This window comes from Colobus angolensis, unplaced genomic scaffold (assembly GCF_000951035.1).
Source record: "Colobus angolensis palliatus isolate OR3802 unplaced genomic scaffold, Cang.pa_1.0 Scaffold190, whole genome shotgun sequence".
In the NCBI taxonomy this organism is placed as follows: domain Eukaryota; kingdom Metazoa; phylum Chordata; class Mammalia; order Primates; family Cercopithecidae; genus Colobus; species Colobus angolensis.
In genome coordinates, this window is record NW_012115044.1 from 1,504,225 (window position 1) to 1,517,664 (window position 13,440).

The 13,440-nt window shown below is 41.2% G+C and overlaps 1 protein-coding gene across 5 annotated transcripts in view; it reads right to left on the reverse strand.

The window, feature by feature from the left end:
• ZBTB20 (zinc finger and BTB domain containing 20) overlaps positions 1–13,440 on the reverse strand; it is an 816,082-nt gene that overhangs the window by 162,389 nt on the left and 640,253 nt on the right. For all 5 annotated transcript variants that reach the window (XM_011940600.1, XM_011940601.1, XM_011940602.1 and 2 more), the window contains one exon: positions 9,351–9,390. The gene's annotated coding sequence lies outside the window, so the exon portion shown is untranslated. The remainder of the gene's footprint in view (positions 1–9,350; positions 9,391–13,440) is intronic.

Below are 13,440 nucleotides of genomic sequence, written 5' to 3' on the forward strand. Positions count from 1 at the left end.
CCCCTATTTCCACTGTCACTACCCTAGTCTACCTCTTGTGTGGTCTACTGGAATAGCTCCCTCACTGATTTCCTCATATCCATTTTTGATTTCTTCCAAATTATTTATCAAAGTTAAGCAACCTTGATATATATTTTTAAATTTTTAATTTCAAGATAACTTTAGATTAACATACAGTTGTAAGAGATAATACAGAGAGATTTGTTATTCTTTTTACCCAATTTTGCCCAAAGGTAACATCTTATATAACTATACTACAATATCACAATCAGGAAATTAACATTGGTGCAATCCCAGAATTGGAAAAAACTACTTTAAAGTTCATATGGAACCAAAAAAGACCCTGCATTGCCAAGACAATCCTAAGCCAAAAGAACAAGGCTGGAGGCATCACACTACCTGACTTCAAACTATACTACAAGGCTACAGTAACCAAAACAGCATGGTACTGGTACCAAAACAGAGATATAGACCAATGGAACAGAACAGAGCCCTCAGAAATAATACCACACATCTACAGCCATCTGATCTTTGACAAATCTGACAAAAACAAGAAATGGGGAAAGGATTCCCTATTTAATAAATGGTGCTGGGAAAATTGGCTAGCCATAAGTAGAAAGCTGAAACTGGATCCTTTCCTTACTCCTTATACAAAAATTTAATTCAAGATGAATTAGAGACTAAAATATTAGACCTAAAACCATAAAAACCCTAGAAGAAAACCTAGGTAATACCATTCACGACATAGGCATGGGCAAGAACTTCATGTCTAAAACACCAAAATCAATGGCAACAAAAGCCAAAACTGACAAATGAGATCTAATTAAACTAAAGAGCTTCTGCACAGCAGAAGAAACTACCATCAGAGTGAACAGACAACCTACAGAATGGGAGAAAAGTTTTGCAATCTACTCATCTGACAAAGGGCTAATATCCAGAACCTACAAAGAACTCAAACAAATTTACAAGAAAAAAAAAACCCATCAAAAAGTGGGCAAAGGATATGAACGAACACTTCTCAAAAGAAGACATTCAGATAGCAGACACATGAAAAAATGCTCATCATCACTGGCCATCAGAGAAATGCAAATCAAAACCACAATGAGATACCATCTCACACCAGTTAGAATGGCAATCATTAAAAAATCAGGAAGCAACAGGTGCTGGAGAGGATGTGGAGAAATAGGAACACTTTTACACTGTTGGTGGGACTGTAAACTAGTTCAACCATTGCGGAAAACAATGTGGTGATTCCTCAAGCATCTAGAACTAGAAATAACATTTGACCCAGCCGTCCCATTACTGGGGATATACCCAAAGGATTATAAATCATACTGCTATGAAGACACATGCACACATATGTTTATTGAGGCACTATTCACAATAGTAAAGACTTGGAATCAACCCAAATGTGTATCACTGACAGATTGGATTAAGAAAATGTGGCACATATACACCATGGAATACTATGCAGCCATAAAAAAAGGATGAGTTTGTGTCCTTTGTAGGGACATGGATGCAGCTGGAAACCATCATTTCCAGCAAACTATTGCAAGAACAGAAAACCAAACACCGCATGTTCTCACTCATAGGTGGGAATTGAACAATGAGATCACTTGGACACAGGAAGGGGACCATCACACACCAGGGCCTCTTGTGGGGACGGGGGAAGGGGGAGGGATAGCATTAGGAGATATACTTAATGTAAATGACGAGTTAAAGGGTGCAGCACACCAACATGGCACATGTATACATATGTAACAAACCTGCATGTTGTGCACATGTACCCCAGAACTTAAAGTATAATAATAATAAAAAAAATTGGTGCAATCCATCTGCCTTACTCAGGTTTCATCAGTTTTATATGCATATGAGTATGTGTGTGTAATTTAGTTCTGTGCAATTTTACTACATGCATACTCTCATGAATCTAATTAATTAAACTACAGAGCTTCCACAGTGAAGCTACAGGATAGTTCCATCACAAAAGATCCCTTGCGTTACCCTTTTATAGCAATGCTCACCTCCATTTCTACCCCAACTCTCTAACTTTGTCAGCCACAAGTATGTTCTCAATCCTTACATATTTTTTTTTCATTTCAAGAGTGCTATACAAATAAGAATCATAATAGTACACCATCTTGAGATTAGCTTTTTCACTCAATATACCCTTGTGATTAAAACTAGTCATTGTATGTATCAATAATGTATTGTTTAGTGTTGAGAGGTATTCCACGGTATAGATATAACAGTTTGCTTAACCACTGACCCACTGAAGATAATCTGGATTGTTTCCAGTTTTGGGCTATTACAAATAAAGCTGCTATGTACATTGGTGTAACATAATGTACAGGTGTTGTACAGTTATGTTTCCATCTCTCTGGGATAAATGCCCCGAAGTTTACCCTTTTAAAAAACAACATTGATCATGCCACACTCCTTCTTAATTTGCTCCTCTACTGTCCTGAGGATAAACATAAAAATCCTTAAGATGAAGGACCTGGTATCGTCGGGCCCTACGTATCTCTTCAACCTCAACCTGGGCTGCTAGTCACCTCTTTCTCTCTATGCAGCTATCTTCAGGGACTTCATCCATGCTGTTTCCTCTGCCTGGAATCCTCTTCCACCATCCATCCTTACTTTTTGTTTTTAACCTTCAGGTATCTCAAATGTCACTTTTTCAGAGCAGCTTCTCCTGAATTTCCAGACTCACTTAAATCCTCTTCTTTTATTTGCTCTTAGAGCACATCGTACTTTTATTATGTAGTGGTAAGCACAACTTGTAATTACAAGTTATATTGTGAGACCATTTGCTTAGTATCTGTCTTACATTCCCCAGATTATAAGCTCCGGAAGGAGAGAGGTTACGTTAATATTCCTCACCATTATACCTTTAGCATTTAGTAGACACTCAACTTTGTGTCTAGTAAAATTTGGCTGAGGCTTTTAAGACATAGTCCTGGAATCAAATTCTATCTCTACTATTTATTAGGTGTTCTTATAAAACAACTCAAACATGCTAAATTTGTCTTCTGATCTGCACAATTGTGATTATAATAGCATCTACTTAATAGGGTAGTTTTGAAGGTTAAATCAGATAGCCATTAAAAATATTTAGTCCAATATCTAAAGCAAGGCAAGCACTCAATAGTTATTTCTTATTGTTACTGTTAGTTGAACAAGAAACTAGAGCTATTTTTGTATTTTTTTTCCTAACTAGGCTTTTGTTCATTATCTTTATTACTTGCTTGTTCCCTCAGGTTCTGATTCTTCTAACTTTTCAGACTCTGAAAAGGGGCCCTTAGTTTAGATCTTGAATAACCAGTAGGACTACTGGTTCTTACCCCAGGTATAGACAGATGAGAGCCTTGTTTAGCCTCATGGTTCTGGTTCCCATTTTCATCTCATTCAGTACCTCCTCCTCTTCTTTTCCAGTCTGTGGATGCCAGTGTGGGTAAGAATGCCTCTTCCCTACTCCTGGTTTCCAGATGTTTTCTAAACACTGCTTTCCTCTTGTCTCATTCCTTATATGTCCCGATGGAGGCAAAGTATCCCATTGGTGGGGCAGCCCTTGGTCTATATTTCTCAATTAGGTAGAACTGATCTACCCAAATTTGTAGGCACAGGAATTTAGCCTCTTTGTCCTTCCTTTTCTACTTAGACTAGCGGGAGGTGATGACCTGGAAAAGTGTTGCTCATATGCAGATCCACATTTTCCCGTGAGAGGGCTTTTGCAAGGTTTGATTGAAGGGAAGAGAGTCAGCAAACCCATTTCCTCTTTACACTAAGCTATGCTCTTCAACCAACCTTTATAAAAATGCTGGTTCCCTAGCTATCAGTTCTTTTGTCTTATTTTTCAATAGGTTTAGAATTTGAGTGGGGAAGAGTGATGCTATTTATGGGCCCCCTCGAAGATTCCAACACTTTGGTATATGATTTGCTTGGAACATGATTCTTTTTCTCTTCATCTTTTTTACATTTTAGCCAGTTTTCAAGACTCAGCTGAATCAGTTTTACATGAAACTTTCTAGCCTGCAAGACTCTTTCATGAACGAAACCCTATGGTACTTCCTGGACTGTATCATTCCTTTTGGAACTTACTCATTTATTATCTTAGGTGCATCCACAATGCTCAACAATGTAACTGCTTTTCCTAACTCAATTTTAAATTCTGCAAAAGCAAGAAAGGATCATGTACTTATGCTATATTTATGCTTTAACTATCCAATAAACATTATGCTTTGTACATAGTTAAGTGTTTAATAATATCTTACAGGGTGAATGTCGGGGAAGGTGGCCTACTGACCAGGCTTTGATTTGAAGGCCAAGGTACAATGGAAATGGCTTAGTAGCTGGATGGTTCCTGAAGAGGTTGTGGCAGTGCAGCGGTGAAAGAAAGAAAAGGTTACTATGGGTATGTCCCTGAGGTGTGTATCAGTGCAAGTCTATGTATAGACACATATACACACACACACACACACTCTCTCTCTAACATATATATGTAAATAGAACTTAATTCTGTCTTGTGCTTTGTTTTCACCTTAGTAATATTCAACTTTATTTCTCTTATTAAAAATACATGGAACTCACAATCTGATAGGTAGAAAGGCTAAGAGAAATGCAACCAGAGGGAGGTAATATTCCTGGCTATGGTCGATTGGTGTTCAGAGTGCTTTGATTCTCTGAATGAGTCAAAAAACTGAAAATAAAATAGCCACTCTTATCACTAGAAAAAGAAATGAGGAGGAAGGGTCCTGAAAATGGTGTCTGAGCAATTTAAGACAGGGAATATTTTAAAGATCACAAAATTTAATTTATTCAACCTAAATGCATAAAAGTACAGGTGGGGACATTATTTATGCAGGTATATGCAAATCACTTTATAAAATAGGCAAAGCCCTTCTGCTTTTTATAAGTTGCCAAGGTGGTTCCTGATATTTTAAAAGCTATGCACCTTTAATGTAGTTTCCTAAGAGTTGGAATCCCTCTGTTGAAATCACAGTCATTGTCAGAGCAAGTTTATTTTATTTTTTTCCTATCCTCTGGGACATTTACAAGAATCTTATAACCATCACAAAAAGAATGGTTTCCACAGAGATGTGACTGGAAAAATCCCTTGGAAATTGCTGAGGAGCAAGTCACAGTGTTCAAAGCAGAGAACATAGGCTTTGAAAACATGAACCCATCTGACCTCTTGAATTTAGTACAGTGAATTCCTGAGCTCTGAAACATGGGGCCCGGCTGTGCATGCCATATTGGTGCTATAAGACTGGCAGTAGGTTGGCTGTGGCATGGTCTATTTCAAACTCCTTCACAGTGCCCAGTGTTGCATGTTCCCAGATGACATTTGGTTGGCAGAAGCTGGGCTTCCAAAGCTGGCAGCCTGGAATGCAGCCCACTGTGTTTTGACAAACACATAATTGACCATCTGATCACCAGCCTACGTTCTGCACTCAGGTCACTGGGGGACCTGGGCTTTCAATAGGTCCCCACTCATCGTCTTGTTCATCTTCCCAAACCTTTCTCCAGAAAGCAATATAGAGAAGGCTTAAACACACCCACGCATATCCTCCCATTTGCAAAAGAGAACATAGTACATGAAACATAAGCTGTTGAAAATTTCCTTTAAATTGTCCTGGCAGCCCAAAGTGAACAAGAGAAAAGCACACTTATGGTGAACTCTAATTCAGAGAGAAGGAATGAATACACTGAATTGTTTCAACACCCGGCTGTGCATAAGTTGCAATTCAGTTCAATGGTTTGGAAATTTTGCTTAGAAAAAGGGAGCAATGAGAAAATGATAGGAAATTGGGGCATTGATTGACTTTAGGGGGGCATTATTTAGAAACTGTTTCATTTCCAGGTGAAAGAAGAGAAAAACAGGACACTGGGAATGTCTTCTCCTTATCTGCCTGCTCTTCCCCCACACCCACTATGGGCAGTAGGAGGTATGCGAGCCTGGCGACCAGCGGGCAGTAGCTCAAAGTGAGGTCATATTCAAATTGAGGTCTTTGCTGAAGATTCCATAAGGATGTATTTTGGTCTGAAATTTGACTCCACACAATGTATCAGCCTTTCTCCTAGAAGGCAAAGATTATGTAATAGGCCAAGATATGCTGGAATTACACAAAGGTTAATGTCTATTTCGACACTACCAAATAGCCTCTCCCCTCCATCCCACCCCTACAGCACAGTTCAGGCCTTTGGCTTTTACCTTTGACCTGGTCTCCCTATTCTGGCCAGCCTCTTCACTTTCACCAAGTGCTCTTTCTAAAACATACATCTGTTTACAATTCTTCAAAGCCTCCTTGAGCCTGCAGGATCAAGTCCAAACTCCTATGCATGCCATACAAGGTCCTCCGTATGGTAGGCAAGGTCCCCTGCCTACTTTCCAGCCCAATCTCATAGTACTCTTTCAACTACCATGTTTCAACCACACCGAACTATTCACTCCTCTGGATCTCGTTGTTACTTAATGTCTCCTGATTTTGTAAATGCTCTTACATTTTTCTTGATTATGATCCCCTTTTCTTTTTGCTCTTCCATATCTACCTGGTAAACTGCAATTTATTCTTCTGACTTTAAGACCCAGCCTGGGCACCTTACCACATGCAAATAGGCACTCCTTCTTCATTCCTCTTACTATGTCTTGTATACACCTGCATTTCAGTGTCTATCATATGCTATAGTCTTTATTCACTTATTTATTTCCCCTATCAGACTGAGATTCCTAACAAAAGAAAGCATTTCTTATTTATCTCAGAGTTTCCACAACCAAGCATAGTGACTAGCTTTCCATAAATGTTTGTTGAATGAAAACTAAATAAAGAGCTGTGCATGATAATTAATCAAAACGAAGCCAAGTAGTAGTGTTAGCTTTTATAAGCATAGTAGGAGCCCATTAGCAATCTAATGAAGGCAGAAGATCCCAGCAGTAAGGCACTTTCTGATGGGCATGGCAGGGGCTGGTGACTGGCTGAGGTGACAGTAAGAGTGAGGGATAAATTCTGTGATGGAGGAAGGTCTTTTTAACAGAGAATGCCACTAAGGCTGTAAATTAACACACTTTTCAAGACTTCATATTCAATACAGAAATATATTGCCCTGAGAATACATCTGAATCTGAATCGTAGACATACCTAACTCATAAGATCCAGGTTTCCCAAATAAGGTAAGTCTGTGCTACCTGCTTCAAGGTAGCATGGCAGATTATGGAGCGTTCCTCTTTGCTTCTGCTAAACAGTAATGGAATGGAAAATTCTTGGGAGAGCATCTGACAGCTTTTCAGTTCCTATTGAAATCCAGGTCAAATACAGATTGTGATACTGGACTAAATGCACTGCTAAGAAGAGAAGATCGAACAAGCAGAATTCTGTACCTGTTTAGAGGAGGCCATTGAAGAGGCACTTGGAGTCAAAGCACTGGGGAGATAATGTTCTGATCTGTTCTCAAGGGATACTGGACATTTCTTTTCCTTTTGTTGGGCCTCTGCGGCACCACCCTGGAGCCATCAACCATCAACTGTGTTTGTGGGGTACTTGAGGACAGTAGGACTGTCATAAGCCCGGTCACCCTGCTGATATGACGGCAGCTTCAAGATTTGGAACAAGCCAAGTAAACATGAAGCCTGGCCCAGGGATGGGACAAGGTCATGGGTATATGAACGGATTCTCTGCTCATTACAGGTCACTCCCCCAGCCTTATGTGTAGTTAAAAAATGGTATATTTCTAGAAGCTACGCGACTGATGATTGATGTAGCATAGAATCAGATTTGCATTTTCCTATGAGCCAGAGACAGGCTTTCAATAACACTTTTTATCTCAAAAGTCTCCCCCTTGATTCCTAATTGGTGACACAGGTCCCCTGTACTGCTTGTGTCTGAGGCTCGCCCTATAGCACTGACGTCACAATAGCTGAGCCGTGCGGGCAGGAGTGCACTGTGCTGACTCATCCCGGTGATGTGAGGATTAATGCCTTGTCTAACACAGAGCTATTATGTGAACTGTTTTTACACAAAAGAACTGTAACAAAAATGATTTGCCAGTCAGAGGACTAGAAATATGCAGTGCTAGGTAACTGAGGGGAGGGCTGTGCAGATATAAAGTGGTAACCATAAGCACCGCATATTGACATCCTCCAAAGCATTAACAGACCCACTCTATCAACACTGAAATAGAGAATAACAAGACTTGTCAGGGGCAGGTAGGACCCACCCCTGTTGTATAAATGCATTATACACAGCTCCAGTCTTTGGGGAGTTTAATCAATCGCCTTTCTCTGTCAAATAAACTGTCACGTTACACTTTAGCCTTAGCATCCTTTGGAGGATTCTGCCTCCCTAAATATATTTGCCACTATCTTCTAGGAATGTTAGTGGAAGGCATGCACAAACAAAATAGCCATGGGAACCTCCATTCTGTGCAAATGATTATAATACAAGAAGTACCTTGGAGTGAGGAGTCAGTGAAGCAATATATAATGTGAATAAGGGACAGTGCTCACCTGAGAGTGGGAAGCAGCCAGAGGATACCGATAACTATTTATCACATTAGGTGACTATCACTACCTGTAGGATCTCTTGGGTGGTGTCTCTTATAAGTGATTTTGATTATTTCCGTTCACTGGCCTAGAATCTCTTTCAAGCAGTTCAAAATGAAATTTATTTAAACCCATTCAGCGCAGCCTGGTTTGAACTTTAAATAATTAACGTTCCCCTTTTTTCCATATAAAATCAAGTGGTCTTTTTTTCCCCCAAATGCCTTTCCATCTTTTCTAAAAAAGAGTGGTACCTTTATAAACCTTCTGGCACATGTGAATCTGGGATTTCTGTTTTTTTTCTCCTGTAGACTTCAAAATTTTGCACAAAAGTTTAGCCTATTTACTTTACAGTCTTGTACTTCTTATAAAGGGATATTAGAGATTTTGTCAATAAATGAAAGCTCTGATCTAGAAGTTAAAATTAAAAACTACTGGATGTAGGGATGGGTACATAACTGAAGAATACGTAATTGCTCAATGATTGACAGGGGAGCAAAAGCCCAACTGTTGCTGGTATTTGGCTGAATAATACAAGCTATACTTTAAAAGAGCAGTGACTTTTGCAAACAGCAGCTGCAGCCAAGTAAAGGGCAGCCTTTATAAAAGTACGGTGTCTGGGCTGCTGGTATTCTCTGCACCCTCATGGTTAGCAACCACCAACAGCATAGACTCCAAACGCAAAAGAAACTAATACACACTATAAAAGCACCAGAAACCACAACAAAATCAACTAGGAAATATGCCAATGAAGACCACAATTTTCTAAACCCAACACTTTTTTTTTAAAGGTAAATAAATCACTCTTACTTACGTAAAGAGAAGGGGCAAGTCACAGACTGATGGTCAAAGATCTGAAAACCAAAGAAAAAATAAGGAATTAAAAGCAAATCTATATATTATGCAAAACCGACATATAAAAGCAAAATGATATAGCGGGAAGAAAGTAAATCTAGGTATAGATGAGACTGGTTGTTCCTAAAGGAGCCTATTTTGTCACTTCTCGCCTTAAAATAAAGGAGATCCAGCTTCACAAAAACTTTATAAAACACCCCCAGCTACAATGACCAAGACAGTACTTCCCAGCACAAGGAGTGCAAAGACCTTTCTTTGTCAATTTTATTCTAATTATCATACAGTGCGTCTGGAATTCGTGGGTTCTCGGTATCACTGACCTCAAGAATGAACCCGCGGACCCTCGCGGTGAGTGTTACAGCTCTTAAAGGCAGCGTGGACCCAAACAGTGAGCAGCAGCAAGATTTATTGCAAAGCGCGAAAGAACAAAGACTCCTCAACGCCGAAGCACACTCTAACGAGTTTCCACTGCTGGCTCAGGCAGCCTGCTTTTATTCCCTTATCTGACCCCACCCACATCCTGCTGATTGGTCCATTTTACAGAGAGCTGATTGGTCTATTTTACAGAGAGCTGATTGGTCCGTTTTGACAGAGTGCTGATTGGTGTGTTTACAATCCTTGAGCTAGACACAGAGTGCTAGACGGAAAAGTTCTCCAAGTCCCCACTAGGTTAGCTACATACAGAGTATCAATTGGTGTATTCACAAACCCCGAGCTAGACACGGTGCTGATTGGTGCATCTACAATCCTTGCGCTAGACACAGAATGCTACACGGAAAAGTTCTCCAAGTCCCCACTAGGTTAGCTAGATACAGAGTGCTGATTGGTGCACATACGATCCTCTGGCTAGATATAAAAGTTCTCCAAGTCCCTATCCAGTTCAGGAGCCCAGCTGGCTTCACCCACTAGATCCTGCACCAGGGCTGCAGGCGGAGCTGCCCGCCAATCCCGAGGTGCACCTGCACTTCTCAGCCCTTGGGCTGTCGATGGAACCGGGCGCCACTGAGCGGGGGTCGGCGCCCGTCCGGGAGCCTCAGGCCGGGCGGGAGCCCACCGTAGAGGAGGAGCTCAGATATGGCGGGCTGCAGATCCCAGCCCTGCCCCGCAGGGAGGCAGCTAAACCGGGTGAGAATTTGAGTGCAGCGCCCGCGGGCCGGCACTGCTGGGGGACCCTGCACAACCTCCGCAGCTGCTGGCCCGGGTGCTAAGCCCCTCACTGCTCTGGGCCGGCGGCGTCGGCCAGCTGCTCAGTGTGCTAGGCTCGCTGAGCCCGAGCCCGCGCCCACCGGAACTCACACTGTCCCGCGAGCGCCGCGCGCAGCCCCGTTTCCCGCCGGCGCCTCTCCCTCCACGCCTCCCCGCAAGCAGAAGGAGGCGGCTCCGGCCTCAGCCAGCCCAGAGAGGGGATCCCACAGTGCTGTGGCGGGCTGAAGGGCTCCTCAAGCGCCCCCCCGTGGATGCCGAGGCCGAGGAGGCGCTGAGAGTGAGGGCTGCTTGCACATTGTCACCTCTCAACAGGATTTGGTAGAGCTATGTTACCATATAATACAATAGCCACTAGCCACATTTGTCTTTTTAAATTTAAATTATTTAACATTTAATAAAAAGATAAACATTTAGTTCCTCAGTCTTGGCAGCTGCATTTCAAGTGCTCGATACCCACATGTGGCTGGTGACTGCCTTACTGGATAGCAGAGATAGAAAATATTTCTATTATTGTAGAAATTTCTATTGGGCAGCACTGATTAGAATAGGTAAAAGCTTTACTACATAGTACATGATCAATTTTAGCTAATTTTGACAAAGATGAGTCAAACCCTGATGAACTTTGTCTCTTTTAAGGTATATTTAGTATGTTTAATGTCCAGAAGTTCCTATGAAGAAATTCAATACATTCGTGTGTTGCTAAGAACTCAGTCCTAAGTTTGCCCTGGGCTTGCCTTCTAAAACTGCCTTTACTCCTTCTTACCAGCCTAGAAAGTCCCTTCTATGGTGGAAAATAATCTGTAAAGTGATTTTAAACAAAGCATCTGTCCCACCAAACACATCACTGTTTGGTGATGAAAATTTCAGATTTTGGAGGAGCTGACCCTAACAGTTTTATTGTTCTATGTTTAAAATCTGATATTTCACCCTTTAAATCACAAGCCAGGCCAGGCACGGTGGCTCGTGCCTGTAAATCTCAGCACTTTGGGAGGCCAGGGGGGTGGATCACTTGAGGTCAGAAGTTCGAGACCAGCCTGGCCAACATGGTGAAACCCTGTTTCTACTAAAACTACAAAAACTAGCTGGGCGTGGTGGCAGGTGCCTGTAATCCCAGCTACTCGGAAGGCTGAGGCAGGAGAATTGCTTGAACCTGGCAGGTGGAGGTTGCAGTGAGCCCCGATTGTGCCACTGCACTCCAGCCTGGGTGACAAGAACAAGACTCCGTAAAAAAAAAAAAAAAAAAAATTCACAGGCCAAAAAAAGCTATTATAGGACCAGTCTGCCCATCATTGTGCTTTTGTTGTTGTTGTTGTTGGAGACGGACTCGCCCTCTGTTACCCAGGCTGGAGTGCAGTGGCACGATCTCGGCTCACTGCAACCTCTGCCTCCTGAGTTTAAGTGATTCTCCTGCTTTAGCCTCCCGAGTAGCTGGAACTATGGGCGCGTGCCACCATGCCCATGTATTTTTAGTAGAAATGGGGTTTGCCATATTGACCAGGCTGGTCTTGAACTCCTGAACTTAGGTGATCCACCCAGCTTGGCCTCCCAAAGTGCTGGAATTACAGGCGTGAGCCGCCGCACCTGGACCCGTCAGTGTTTTGATAACTTCTCTTAGAAGGATAAAACTGAAGTAGGGGGAGACCCATGAGAAATTAATAAACCAAAAAAAAGATTCTGAGAAAACAAAGCAGGTCCCTCTACCTCAAGCCCACTAAAACATATCAAGGATTTAATACAGGCTGATTCAATCTTGCCTGTCTGACACCAAGATTTTAACAACTTCACATAAGGCCTCCAGAAATATGCAAAACAAACTTCACTAAAGGAGATCAAGTAGAAGGACATGATTAAGTATCTTTGCACTGAAAAGGCTAAAGCAGAAAACCAGCAATTAAAGACATCTCCCTTCCTGGAAAGTTTTTGTGACACTTGCACTGTTGTAGAGATTTCTTCAAAGAAATGATTTCCCTTTGTGGTCAATGTGAAACCTCGCTCAAGTACATGCAGGTGTGAAGGATGGTGACAAGACGAGCTAAGATGAAAATCTCCAGCCTGGATCATTATACATGCTAACACAAGAGAGGTTGGAGATCTCCAGTGCTTTCAAATTGTTTCACAAAATTGATGAGTTTAATGAAAATTTTAAGCAAGATAATTAGATTATGTATGATTCATTGAAAGTACATACAAATTTGAAATATATATATAAAAGACTGACTAGTCTTCAAAGATTTTAAAACTCTAAGTTTTGCTATATTCTAGTCTTCTCTACAAGCCAGGATATTAGACTATGGCACTGGGACCTATTTTCTTGCCATTTTCCTCCCTCCCTCTCTCCCTTCTTCCTTCCCTTCCCTCCCTCCTTTCCCACATTCCTCTCTCTTTCTTTCTTTCTCTCTCCCTTTTCTGGACTTGCTGTCTTTTCTAACCTTTGGGGAGAAGAAGAAAATATTATTAGCAATTTTCTATGAAATATGTTCAATGGTCATTTTTCTGTTGCATGTTATAAACCCAATAACTCTCAACAATATGCTCTTTTAAAACTATACCTAGTGTTTATGTTCTTATATCTAAGCACATAACTTTCTTTTCTAAATTTCAAGGAGCATTTATTAATAAAATTAGTCAAAATTAAATTTTTGATGTGCTCAAAAGAGATCATTGTAAATTGTACCCAAATTGGCTAATACATCCAAGGTCTGGAGTGAAAGACTATCTTTCCTGGATGTCAAATGATACACAGGCTGGCTGTCAATGATAAGAATCCAAAATGGAGAGAAAAATCACAGTGTGTATGTCACAGTCTAAAGCAAATTAAAGCCAAGTTAAATGGAAAGTTTTTA